Source organism: Sander vitreus, chromosome 1 (assembly GCF_031162955.1).
Source record: "Sander vitreus isolate 19-12246 chromosome 1, sanVit1, whole genome shotgun sequence".
In the NCBI taxonomy this organism is placed as follows: Eukaryota; Metazoa; Chordata; class Actinopteri; order Perciformes; family Percidae; genus Sander; species Sander vitreus.
The window spans coordinates 30,330,467-30,344,475 of record NC_135855.1 but is presented as its reverse complement, the minus strand read 5'-3'; the positions used below and the strand labels follow the sequence as shown (position 1 = coordinate 30,344,475).

The 14,009-nt window shown below is 40.1% G+C and overlaps 1 protein-coding gene across 2 annotated transcripts in view; it reads left to right on the top strand.

Moving 5' to 3' along the window:
• The first annotated feature begins 920 nt into the window (after positions 1 to 920).
• znf710b (zinc finger protein 710b) overlaps positions 921 to 14,009 on the top strand; it is a 33,204-nt gene continuing 20,115 nt past the window's right edge. The window contains exon 1 of one of the 2 annotated variants that reach the window (XM_078252197.1): positions 921 to 1,058. The gene's annotated coding sequence lies outside the window, so the exon portion shown is untranslated. The remainder of the gene's footprint in view (positions 1,059 to 14,009) is intronic. The other variant, XM_078252211.1, reaches the window with a different exon arrangement.

Sequence of the window (14,009 nt, the reverse complement as noted above, 5' to 3'; positions counted from 1 at the left end):
CAAAAATATGTTTTATATATTGTAACTTAACTTGGATGTTTGAGCTTCAGAATAATGAGCAGAGTTTGCCAGTAAACTCAACTCTCAAATTCATCTGGAAATGTATTTTTATTTATTTATTTATTTTTTGCACTTTTCTGCTTTTTTGCACTTCTGGTTAGACGCACACAGCATTTCGTTGTCTTTGTACTTGTACTCTACACAATGACAATACAGTTGAATCTAATCTAATGTAATCTCTGTGCTCCCCGTGAGTATTTGTATGAGCAGGATTTTGTGACATCACAACTGGTTTGGAAGCCAATCATTGTCCAATATGCAATTACACAAATGTAATGTGGAAACTTGAAGCCCTCAGTACACAGAGAATGGACCTTTTATTTGCATTATCCTTTTTATTCATAGATTCTGGCTTTTTCAATGAGGAAGAGTAAGCATTAAAGTGTAAGTAGTTTATCAAACTTCTTTTGTTGAATAAGAACCATATCTGACAAATTATTATCATTCAGAGCAAAATATTTTTACACGCCTTAAAGTATGTCAGTCCTGTTAATGTCGCCAGGGTGCAGACATAGCACCACCTGGTGGATTTTGTTAATGTCATACAAAATATGTGTTTTACAGTAAAAATGACTCCTAGGTTATTGTTACTTAATATTACAATAAAATTATACACTAATAGAATTGTCGTATAATATAATAAGTAGGCTTTTTTTTTCTTCTTTTTTTTTTAAAATTAGCAACATGTTGTGGCATGGGTAGGCTAATAGTCGGTATCAAAGGTTGTAAAGCCTGTTTAAAACATCAGTATTCATTGACAGCGACTACATAAAGAGGATGTTTAATGGCTGGTGGTGAATTCCACTAAGTCAGCCACATTCCGCCTTTACTTGTGGCGTTAAGGAGGAGCTCAGTTGTTTATTCATTCACGTCAGCCCCTCTCGCCTTCCCTTCCCTCCTTCCTGCTACACACAACGGGGACCCACCGTTGTAACTGTTTTTCCCATATTGAAATTAACCACAATCACGCCGCCACCATAAACCGATTTTGGAATCAGGTGAGTTATAATTTTATGTTTCTCTTCCTTTTGACGATAAACGAGGGAATGTATGTGCCGCTGGAGCGTTGACTTGTCCGGCCCGGCGAGGCGGAGGAGTGTTTCAACCGTAACTTATTAAATTCCTCCTGACCAGGCTAGAAAATGTATGCGCGTTATGTCTGGCGATTTTACTGCCTGTGCGTTTTAAACGGGTGTCTTTCGGCGCGGTTTTCTCGCTAAACTGAAACAAATGGTCGATGTAGGTCAGCAACTACAGGCAAAATGTCGTCTTTTCTTTTTTTACTTCCACATTCTCTCATGCCACAAACAGATGGCGTCGAGAGGGGGGATGGAGAGAATGGGGAAAGAGACGCATAAAGGAGTAGGGGCTACACCAGGCCACATTAGCCCCGGTCTGCCCATCACTATTCCATACCCTGCACATACAGCATAACCCACATCTTCATGCCAGGACGCGGGAGGCCGAGATGTCTTGCGTAGGCCTGTCTTGAACAAAGTTTTTGCTGCTAAGTTGTCGGGCCTTTTTCTTTTAAAGATACAGCGCGAGTTTCGGGGGGGAATAATGGTTTAATTTGAGCAGGCAAAAGTGTTCACAGTCCCAATGTTATATAAAACTCGCCCCGTGCAGCTTTGGTGTATAGCGTGCAGTCGACACCACATTTTGGTCACAACCCAGTGCAGAGGGGATATTTTTGACACCTCAAAGCACCGGTAAGATGCACTGCAGCAGATAACAGATAACCTGTAGCCCGGGCTGCTTGCTCCTGAGGGGGAGACAGGGCACCACCAGTTGGCTGACTCCTCACTGGCTGTTGGAGATCATTGGTAGGCCACAGGTATCCTCCACTGCACTAATGAGGGCACTGCATCTCACACTGACACTGTCAAAGGATGTGAAGGTCCTGTGGCTGTCTGGCTCTGCATAGGCTACTCTCATTTTGGACTGCTTGAGTGCCTTGTATGTATTTAAGTGCAACGCCAGAACGAGTAATAACACTACCCTTGCATACCTGCCATGCAGTGTATAATCATGTAATGTGGATGGTGCATTGCATGCAGCAAGGCAGCTGCATACTGTGCATACCAGTTGGCAGCCTGGGGCCTATAGATGTGCTCCGATGCAGTTCAGTGTCATTGCACATCAGTGGCTGGCAGTAATTAAAAAGACATCCTCCCCTTGTGGTCTATGGGTCATCTGATTGACGGTCATTTAAATGGAAATATTCAAATGACTCAGCATTGTACGACCAAGGTATCACCCCCATGCAGATCTTACTTTTCTCACTGTTTGAAAGTGACCCATTTCTGCTGTCAGTTTGAGCAGACGTGCGTCCTGAAATGACACCTTGACTAAACTGATTTTCATCTCAGTGCCCAAGGGAGTGCAGGGCATCAACCATCTCTGTCCAACTCACCCTTCTCTAGTGTTACAGTAGCCTTTTGTCAGGAGATCCTATTTCATTGCAGCTCTTAGACTGAGCATCCCCCGTCATTTTTGGCCATCCTTTCATGCCTTATGAGTGTTGGTCAAGTGATGCTGGCCTGGTATTTTCTCACTGTAGAGTCCACCTCTACCTCTGTCTTCTAAAGAGTGCATTTATTGGCTCTCGCTGTGCTTTTTCCCTTGAACTGTCAAGCAGCTCCAGTGAATTCTTACGTGAAGTGTTAGCCACATCGTTGAGTGCTCTGCCTCCCTGAATGCAGTTTTGAGCCTCTTTGACTTGCACTGTTTGATGTTAACCTCTCCAGTCTGTTTTTGCTTGAAGGCATCTCGCCTCATATTACTTTGCAAACTTGCTGTCTTATCAGCTGGCTGCTATATTTGTTGTCTTCTGTGTTAACCTTGTGTTAATGGTGTGTCTAATCTTCTCTGCTTACGGCTGAAAATATTGGCACCCTTGCACATTTGACATAATGTATGATGATCCGATAACTTCATTTAATAATAGTCTACCGAAAAATTGTCAACCTTAACAAAAGTTCTCAACAATTCAGGCTTGTACTTTGTCTGCCGAATGTATTTCTCTAAGTTTAACAGTTACATTTTTTTTGGCCAGCTTGAGTTGTACAGTGATAAATGAATTTCCCCAAGTTTAAATCGATAATGTGTTATTACACTGCTGCTGCCACTACACAATCTGTATGCTACCCAGGAGATCTTAAGCCGGTCATCCATGGATCATCAGCAGCAGGGATGGCTGTGTTGTAGATAGGTCCAGCAGAGCCAAACAGAAAAGCACATCAGGACATCCACAATATGCATAAAAAAACTGAACCATATGCATAAAGAACTGAACCAGTCATCTTAACAGACACTAACATTAGACACACCTCTTGTAAATGAAGATAAATGAAAATTAGCTGTTCTATTTTTTTCTCTCCCTCCTTTCTTTTTCATGGTGTGGGAATATAGCTGTGGCAAAAGGTTTAGAATAGCTGATGATGGTGTCAGCACATTGCAGCACTCGGCTGTGCTGCAGGCAGGGTTTAAAAAAAAAAAAAAAAAGAGGCTGATGTTTCTGGAAGCACAAAGGCCTAATGTGTAGGGCCTGTTCGTTACAGCCATGCTGAACGACCTCCAGAGTGATGTGCCACTTTGTTTGTATGAGTAATGTGTAGGCCTATTTGAACGCCACAATATTCGAAGAAATGAGGCCTGCAACATTGAATTGTTCATAAATAACTTGAAGGGTTGGCATGTTTGAATGTTTCACTAATAGCACAACTGTCAGCACATTATCTCACTGTTGGACCATGTGAATTAATATGATTGTAAACATGATTGTAATTCAAAATATATATATAAAAAAGTCTATTAATTAAAAAGTGCGCTACTTTGTCTCCACTACAGCTCTGTCTCTCTGCTTCGGTTTCACTCACCACTGAGTCTGACTTAATGTCCCGCCCACAACACTATGTTACTATCTTTTACTGGGTATTATGTTGAAAGTTTCTAATTTATTAAATAATTGCTTAAAGCATTTAAACAAAGTTTTGTGTTGGAGTTTGTAACGTTCCAAAATCTTAATTTTGACTTTTTTGAAATTTTCATTTTCACTGTATATGCACATCAGTTCCAAATATCGGTTATCGGTTCATTAACTAATAATAATCAAGATACCGAGAAATAATCGGTATCAGCCCTGAAAAAAACTGTATTGGTTGATCCCTAATTGTGATAGTGATAGTGTTAATCGATCAAAATTATAATTGTTGGTTAATGGTTTAAATGATTTTAAATTATTAACATCCCTAGTCTCAACAACTATTGTATTGATTGCCATAATAGTTGACATTCATGGTCCTCAGAGGATGAATCCTAATAACTTTGCCGACCCTCTGAATTTCCCTCTAGCGTCACCACAAGCTAAAGGTTTTCACTCACTGTGAAACATCTCAACATCTATGGGATGAAATGGCATCGTGCAGACATTAATTGTCCTCAGAGGATGAATCCTACTGATTCATCACTTTTCCTCAAGCGCCATCATAACGTTGACATTTCACTCACATTTGACTTGAGTGAAATGTCTCGACAACTAATGGATGGATTTTGTTGCCCCTATTCAAATAAACTGTGATAACTTTGGTGATACCATAACCTTTCACCTGTCAGAGCTGCTAGCTGTTGTCTCTTAGTCCTGTTATTTTTGGGTTTAAAATAAAGTTGTGCTCATTTCCTGTTAGAATCCAGACAATTGGCAAAATCTCTTTGCTGGTGATACATAAGCGAAGAACTGAAAAATACCGCTATAAAGTGACACCACTATAATATATATTATGCACTAATATACTAATATATTATGCACTAAAACATAGTGCACTAAAACACACACACACACACACACATTTTTTTTATATATATATATATATATATATATATTAGGGGTGTGCAAAAAAATGGATTCATATTCGAATCGCGATTCAAGCTCTACCAATTCAATATCGATTCATAGAATTCCAAAAATGGATTCATATATATTTCTTTATTGTATGTCTACTGCAATCACATGATAGATAGATAGATAGATAGATAGATAGATAGATACGTTATTGATCCCCAAGGGGAAATTCAAGGTCCTAGTAGTTTACAGACATCACACACAACATACACATACATCATAACAGGATGTTAAAATAACAAATAAATCCACATGACAATAAAAGATACTAAAAAAATCCACATGAATGTATTAAGGGATGTATAAGAGATATATATATATATATATATATATATATATATATATATATATATATATATATATATATATATATACACACACATACATACATGGGAAAAGTAACTACATTTACATTGTGTGAATCGTTTTTTTAATCGAGAATCGTTTTTGAATCGAAAATCGATATCGAATCGTGAGCCTAAAAATCGGAATCAAATCGAATCATGACATTTTCAGACATTTTCTGAATCATACACCCCTAATAAATATATATATATATATATATATATATATATATATATATATATATATATATATATATATATATATATAAATCTGAAGTCTGCTTCATGGGGTGTATGCAGGAGGAAGTTTTTAATAGACAACTCCAGTATGTAATGCTTAATAGGTGCGAGTCATGCCTGTCAGTTTTGGTCTCGCTGACTAAATGCTGTCCTTGCCAGCTTTTACTGTGTGAAGTTGTTACTAGTTGTCTGGTGAGTCAGTTTGTCAGTCAGTCCTCCCAAATCCTGCCAAATTCTGTGTGAAAAAGATTAGTTGTTGAACTTACTTTGCTGCAGTTTAACAGAATGTGATATCATACATTCTGTTAATTATTTTATAGCTGAAATTATTTGTAGTTCAAAATTGGAGTATTTCATTCACGTGTATAAAGACAACCGTTTGCTTCTCATTTGCTCTTTTGATCTGATTGCATCCTGATTATTAGCCTGTGTATTGAGTCTTGATCCGACCATAATCATCTGAGCTGACAATAATGGTATTGTTTAGTAAGATACCAGTTACCCACATTCAGTGTTAGCCTTCAGCCTTTATGTCTCTGCAGTCCTCTGTTCACTTACCAAACTACCACTCTCCTGCATAGTACAGAGCAGTGGCCTAGTTCATGCACTCTTGTAATTTTAGCTGTGTGTGTGTCTGTATTTGAGTGCATGCCTTCTGTGTATGTGTACATTAGCGGATGGATACCCGAACCAAGCCCGTTGGGACACGTTGGTACTGTTCGGACAGATATTTAGAAATGATGTTTGGGTTCGGGTCGGGCTCGGTCACATCAGCGCGATAAGGCATTGGACATTTTAAATTTAAAAAAGCTTATTATGTAGGTGCGTGCCTGTGTTAACGTGCGCTTGTTGGCCCGTGTGCGCTGATGCGCTCATCTGTTGACATTGCCAAATGCCTTCCTACAAACATACATGTGTCATTAGTATGAGAAAAAAAATGAGATTTTAACTGTCGGGATGGGCTTGGACATAAATATCTTAATGCCTGTTGGGCTCGGGCCGGGCTCGGTTACTGCCCTGTCGGACGCTGGCCGGGCTCAGACAGAAAAATGAGGCCCAATCCGCACTCTAGCGTACATGGACACCTGTCTGTTTTGTCTCCTTCTCTTATCGTCTCTGTTTCCTGTCCTCTCATTCCATCTCTGTCCTTTGACACTGTTCCTGTGTCTCTCTCTGTCGGTGATGCTTTTGCCATACTCAGGCAGGTGATGCTGGGCTAGTTAGTTACCTCATTAGTTTTACAGTTTGTGATGTATCAGCAGAGCTACACCTCTGTGGACAGATGGTGTTATTCTCGAGGGAGTTTGAGACAATACACCCATTTTACAGTGTTGGTTTGATTGACGCCTTGTGTTGCTCAGCCATTACTGCTGATATTGGGTTTAAACTGAGGAATGTGTGAATGGGTGAAAAGTAGCTGTGCTGGAGAATTGGACAATGAAGGTGCTAGTTAGCCTAAACGTCTTTTGCAGATTAAAATGAGTATGAGGCCTTCTAGATTAAGTTTTGTGGAAGATAAGGAATAACAAAAAAAAAAAAATAATAATCTAAGGGATCCATATCAAGATTATTTGTTTATGTTATGTGTTTATGTTTATTTATATGTCTATCGGCCGACATATCAGATTTTTGAAACTCTCAAATATCCAGTATGGGTCAAGCTACAATAGATACATAGATTTATGGCTGTCTTGAAGGTATTATCACAGTTTATACCATCGTCTGGGTGAATACTCGATTCTGATTGGCTGCAGGGTGTCCAGGGTGTCATTGCCTTGTCCTCTGAACACTACAGGATGGTGCTAACACACAAGCTGCAAGAAGTAAGTTACACTGCCCCTCTGAATTTACCTTGTTTCACAGCAGATAACGCTATCTCACATCCCGTTCGCTTTTCAGGTCGCTACTTTAAGGCTGCGGCCAACAGCACACATGGCGGATCATTGTTTGTGAAAATCTTTATATTGTTTTTGGGACAATGACATGGCTGGATAGCTAGCTTGTCTTGTTGTTAAACATACTGTCAAACTGTACACAATGTTATTGACTTTGAATCCTGCTAGCATAGCGTTAGCTTTCTGGCTCGTGGCTGTCTGAGCTAAAGGGTTCTATGACCTAAGCGGACTATAACTATCTCCCGTTGCAGCGTGATTTATGGTTGTGTGGAGGCTCCACGCAGAGCTTTCCCCGTAGCCTACGTAAGTGGCCTGAAGTTTATACTTGTGCGTTGGTGTGTGCGTCGATCTCTTTAATGGCCCTGACACACCAACCTGATTATCGGCCGTCGGGACAGTCTGGCGAGGTCAGTGACTCGATTCTGACCACGGTCGGAAATCTGTAGCAGGAAAAGTTAACCCTCTCTTTGATTTCATGTTGTTTATGGAGAAGGAGAACCAGGAAACGAGTATAGGGAAATGCAAAGTTACCAAGTCACGGCCGAGCGACGTGCGTCGCCGGGACATGTAGTTACATTTTTCGAGAGTTGCACGTCAGGCTACGGCGTAGGGTCCGTGCCTCCACCTACCTACGTAAGTAGCCACGGCGTGGATTTAATGCAGAAGCATAAATAACGCTGGTAAATCGTATCTAAGGTCCTTTCTATTTACTGGAGCGTAATGTTCTTTGCATTGCATAAGAACCTTATGGGATGGGAATAATTGTTCCGGGTAGCAGTCAAACCCTCAGGCGTAACCAGGGAAACTTGAGTTATTGTTTGGAAAAACTTTAGCTTTTGATTGTAAAACGCATTAAAATATAAATGAATGGTTTAAAAAAATATATATTTGGCAAGTGACCATGGTATAAGCGGTTGAATGCACTTCGAGGTGTTCAATGTCAGGTATTAATGGACTTCGGCGGAGGCAACGTCGGGCATTAACCCTTATCATAATGTATTATACATTTTTGGTAAAAAAAAATTATGTAATGACCAAGCCATGAAATCCTAAAATAAAAATAACAAGTAAACCTACATATTGACCCCAGTAATGTCATCAGAACTTGCCTCAGTGCATACATTCCTCTGACAGTGCTGCCAAGTTCACTCAGTAGGCTGTAGGCTATGTGTGCAAGATGCTGAGAATCAGCTGTAGCCTACATGTGATGAAGGATACAATGCAAATAAATTCACAATCCAAAAGATGCTGCGAGGTGTAGAATTTCTTAGAATTTAGGCTAATGCTAGATAGATTAAATCTCACTATACAAACATTCTGTGGGAGTAGGGCAACATTTCCATTTTAAGCTGCCAGAAGAAGCTATGCTTCATCTGAACTGCTTGTCGGATGGTCAAACAGCTTCCGAAAGCAGATTTGGGGGGGGACTGTCTTCGACCATTTCTGTCATTTTCCGAATCCGACATTTATATTCACGTCACGCCGTGATTGGCCAGCTGTGCGGAAGTGAGAAAGAAGCCACGGTTTGAACTTCTCTCTCTTTTTTTAAATTCGTTACACAACACTTTTAATGTGAATAGCCAACTGTAACACTGTGTCTTCCTGGAGAGACTGTCTGAAAATGTGTGCATTTATCCCCGTATTTAAAAACAATATTGCGTCTTCCCCCTCTCGTGCCTAGCTTTTCACGCGACCAGCTTTTCACTTTCTTCAAAATAGCATTAAAATCAACTTAAAATTGTGTAATGAGAATATTGTCAGCAGCTTTACTTAAGTGTGTCCAGTGATACATTTCTGGAGGATTGTGAATTTCAATGAACAGCACAAACTGGATTAGCGTCATCTCAAAAGACTTGGCAAATGGACTGTAATGGACTAGTCTTGCATTGTCAGACTTATCTCCACAGCACTGGAGTATGGTCTGGCTACACCTCCTGTCTATTCTGGGATAGGTGAAAAAAACGCTCCGGTTGTTTTATATTTCTTTAAACCAATCACAACCATCCTGGGCAGCGCTAAGCCCTGATAGCAGAGATAGCTAAAGGAGAGGGACATCAATGTCAGGCTTTATCCCAGCAATGTAGTTGGTTGAGCAGAACTAGTAATGGACCAACTACTTTGCATGCAGTGATGAAAGTGTTAGCTGTTAGCCGTTAGTGTCATTTCAGATAAATTTCAGATTGAATGGTTAAGATATTTAAGCCTGTTTACTGAAGTTGCATTATGGGATTTTTAGCCTCACATAAATAAAATAATCCATTAAATGTATACTTATGAACCTATGTCCTTTCTGTTACATTTTCTATTATACAGACCCAATAGGTGCTTGCCTGCTGTGTATTTTGAGGCCCTGAGCTTTCTGTTCTGTTGCCAGGTATCGCTGGGCTATACCTGAGAGCCTGAAACAGAGAAACTTGATGATGAGTACAACAATCTTCCCGTGTATTCTAGCATATAGGAGAAAAAGACGTCATGAGTACATGACTGCACCATTCAATTTCCATATCTATGAACCCACTGTAAGGTTAAGAAGGCCAAATGTTGAGCAGGGAAACCAAACTTTAGATCTCCATTTTAGCAAATGTCTGCCCTGCTGAAGTGTCCTTGAGCAAGACACTAAATCTCTATCTCGTTTCTGGGGGCGCTGTTGTGTAGCTGATCTCCAACTGGTAAAGAACAAGTGAAGAGAGAATTATCCTCCAGGGTTTAATATAGTACCAGAACATTAATCCTGATGTTTAAATGTCTTTTTTACAGGCTTTATTCTACTTTTTAGGTCCTTGGTTGGGGAAAGAACAGCAAGAAGGAACAGAGAAACTGTTACCGTATTTTCCGGACTATAAGTCGCTCCGGAGTATAAGTCGCATCAGTCAAAAAATGCGTCATGAAGAGGAAAAAAACATATATAAGTCGCACTGGACTATAAGTCGCATTTATTTAGAAATTAATTTCACAAAATCCAAGACAAAGAACAGACATTTAATCTGGAAAGGCAAGTTATTAAACTACACAATAGCACACAGAACAAGGGGCTGAATACGGTAGGTGTCCGGTATGTTAACGTAACGTAACTGCACTGTTGACGAGCCTCTCCCAGCAGCACGTTGTTCAAGCACCCATCTGTGGACTCCTTCCTCCAGCTCTGGCCATCTGGATTTCAGCGCGCGACTATCTTTCTTTGTTTTCTTCATTGCAGTAAAAGCATCTTATAGTTGTCACAAGCCTAGAGCGCCTCTCGCGGCTGTAGATGGTAATGTTTTCAGCATGAAATAACATTTAAAAAATGTTAAATTACATATATTTTGATATATAAGTCACACCTGACTATAAGTCGCAGGACCAGCCAAAGTATGGAAAAAAAGTGCGACTTATAGTCCGGAAAATATGGTAGTTACAAAGCACTAAAACAAAATGGTAGGCCCACATCAGCATTTAACAGAGGAGCAGAGATGACGTTTATTGACACTTTAAAGTCTGTCTTTTCTCATAATTAGTATTATTGTAGGTGCAATTGTAACATAGGGGTGAAACATTGGAATTAAATGTAATCTGGGACTGATATTTAAATGCTGTTAGGTTAGTTTTAATGTCCCCATAAACCCTAAACAAAACCAGGCTTATTGCCCCAATCATTAATATCTACATTAAAAAAAAAGAAAAATTAAAAAGTGTGTGAAGTGCTGTAGCTGTTTTTCACTCACATTTAAGGAGCGCAAATAGGAGATGCTACCAGGAACAGCATACACACCATGTGTTTGAGAATTTAGGACTTTATTCCCATAGGAAACGCTTCATAAATATATTATACTGTATACTTGCCTCAAGCGCTGCAAATAGGCTACCTTCAATCTGCAGTTAACACCTGCTGTTTTGATGGCATATTCATAGATGGCAGTTTAATGTGGATTTCAGATCAAAAGGGCATATCAAAAAAAATGGTTTGGTACAATGGAGGAGAAAGCAAAACGAAAATGCAGAAGGCAATTTTTCAGGCTGTACCACCTAGTGTCATACAGTCTCTCCCCTGAGCTAGCTGCAACAGCCTGAAGTGTGTAAAGTAAGATGTAATCAGTAAACAATAAGTACCCCACATCATCTCCAGACTCCATCTGTAACTTGTAAACAAAATAAGATAATACAAAAAATACAGCATCTCTTATTTATGAAAGTGCAAATTACATAGAATAATAACAAAACAAAAATTCTACTTAGGCAAGACGTTCCCCGACAAAAGATAAAAGAAAGTATTCTTACTATTGAGTGCGACAGGCATACCTTCCTAGTTTCCACTCTGCCACAACGAGGGTTTAATCCTGGGAGACGGGATTCCCGTGAAATCTGATCAAGACTATTTCCCGATTCCCGGGAAAGGTTATGACGGGAAACGGGAAATAAAATAAACGCAAGGAGTGCACGTCTATTGCTGTCATACGGTAACGTTGATGCAGGTGACAATGCTGTACCGTAGCTACGGTAATACAGGCTCACTAAATTCATTTTTTTTCAATTCAGTTTTACATAGGCCTGTGGCCCTGTCTTTTTGCAGTGAACAGTTGTACATTTCTGTGGTTTGTTTTCTTTAATTTAGTTGAACTTGTATGTGTTTAAAAGAGAAATATGCCTGCCCTGCCCTAATAAAGAAATATTTGGTTAACTTTGAGTGATTATTCCCGTTTGCAGCCGCTTACAAATCTTAACAGCCACAGAATGGATTTCGTTTAACGGAATGGTTTAGGAATCATTCAATGGTTTACTTTAGCAGATTTCATTAGTTTTTATAATGGAGTTCTGAAAAAATATTGGTTTTATAAGGGTTGCCTAGATTTTCAGAAGACAAGTCAGACATTCCACCTGGCATTTCATAATTAGCGCTGCAGCAGCTCACTTGATCACGCAGCAGAATTGATCATTGCAAACTGTGTTGATGATGGACATGAACTGTGTTCTTTCCTTTTCCCTAATAATGATATAAATAATATAAAAAAATGTCAGTTTGGGATTTGGGAACGCATATTTGAATGATATCGATACATTACTTGGGCTAAAAACAAACAAACAAAAAAACAGCTATTTCCCGGGATTCCCGGAAATGGGTCGTATTTTCCCAGGATCTGATTCATCTAATTTTCGGGGGAAATATTAAACCCTAGCCAGGACCTCCTGTAGCTTCTCAGCTAGGTGAGTGCTTGTGTGCTGCTCATACAGGGCCTGTGACTGTAGAACTGACGCTTTCATTTCCCACTCAGTCAATAAAATGAGCAGTCACCGTGAGATAGCTTTCCGTAGCACGCAAAGTCCAACCATCAGTCGTTAGTGAAACGGAGGGGGCAGCTGACAACTCATGCTCCATCAACGCCCGTGTTTGGTTGTATATGGAAGGAACAGTTTGCCTCGTGTGTGGATGGGATGGCATGTTGTAACGAGGTTCGAGTACATACAGCAAATACTTGAAGCCAGGTTCCTCTACGAGTGAATATGGGCGCATTTGAAAATGTATATTCCGATTGCTTCAGTAATTCTTTTGGCCCTATTTGTATCTAAAGCCTGGTTAAGAACTGTAGGGAGAAGTTGGACAGTTTTTGTTTTTGTCTCGTTCCAGTGATTGGCACATCTGGGTGATGGCGTCGGATATGCGTTAGCGTTAGATGTATTTCCACTCACATACCCAACAACTCACATACCCAACAACTGCTGAACAAGTCCTCATCTTATCCACCACTCTCTCGCCTGTACAACTGTAACTCACTGGGAAACCGAAGTTTCGGGTCCTCTAACTCTTGTGGGTCGCCACCACTCGCTATAGGCTAGGCTACTCGTCCTTAGTGCTGCTAGCTCTGACTCAGTGGACCGTCGACATGTAGGCGGAGCTCGGGAGCTTCAGAGCTAAAGGGGGGGGGCTACAGAATAGGTGTCCCTAAAGAAACGCGTATCTAACAGTAGTTCCGCATTACATTAATTAAATTGCACGCAAGTTTTATTTTATCCCGTTTTATTCTCCGTGTAAATTTGTGTACCGAACCGAGACGCCCGTACCGTTTCGGTTCAATACGAATACATGTACCGTTCCACCCCTACTTCCAACTCTCTCCCCTGATACTTTAGACTTAATTGTTTTTCTTTATTCCAGGGGAATTTGAAGAAATGAGTTAAGAGGCTAATGGGTCACATAACTGCAGTTGGACCCATGGCTAGTGGTGCTCGACCCTCGGTGCTCTCCGCTTTTGATTCTTAAACTTGAAATGGCTATTCTGTGCCAGGGCTGCTGTTGATGTTGGCTGCATGTGTGTAAGGAGGGGGCTTTCTCCCTTCACTGTGCTGATTAGTGTCAGATCTAGCATGCTGGTATTTTTATTCCTTGTAAAAGTTTGTGATGAAATTCTGTAAGTACTATGTTTTACTTTAAAAAAGTTGTTAATTGCTGTTGTTTTTAGGGCTTGAGGATCAACATATTAAGTTTAAATTTACATTGCATGACCAGTAGTCATTAATTTTAAAGGAGTGCTGAGAGACGGGAGCAACATTTGGGAGAGATATAAAGATGGGGTGACAAATTAGGAAAGGGAAAAA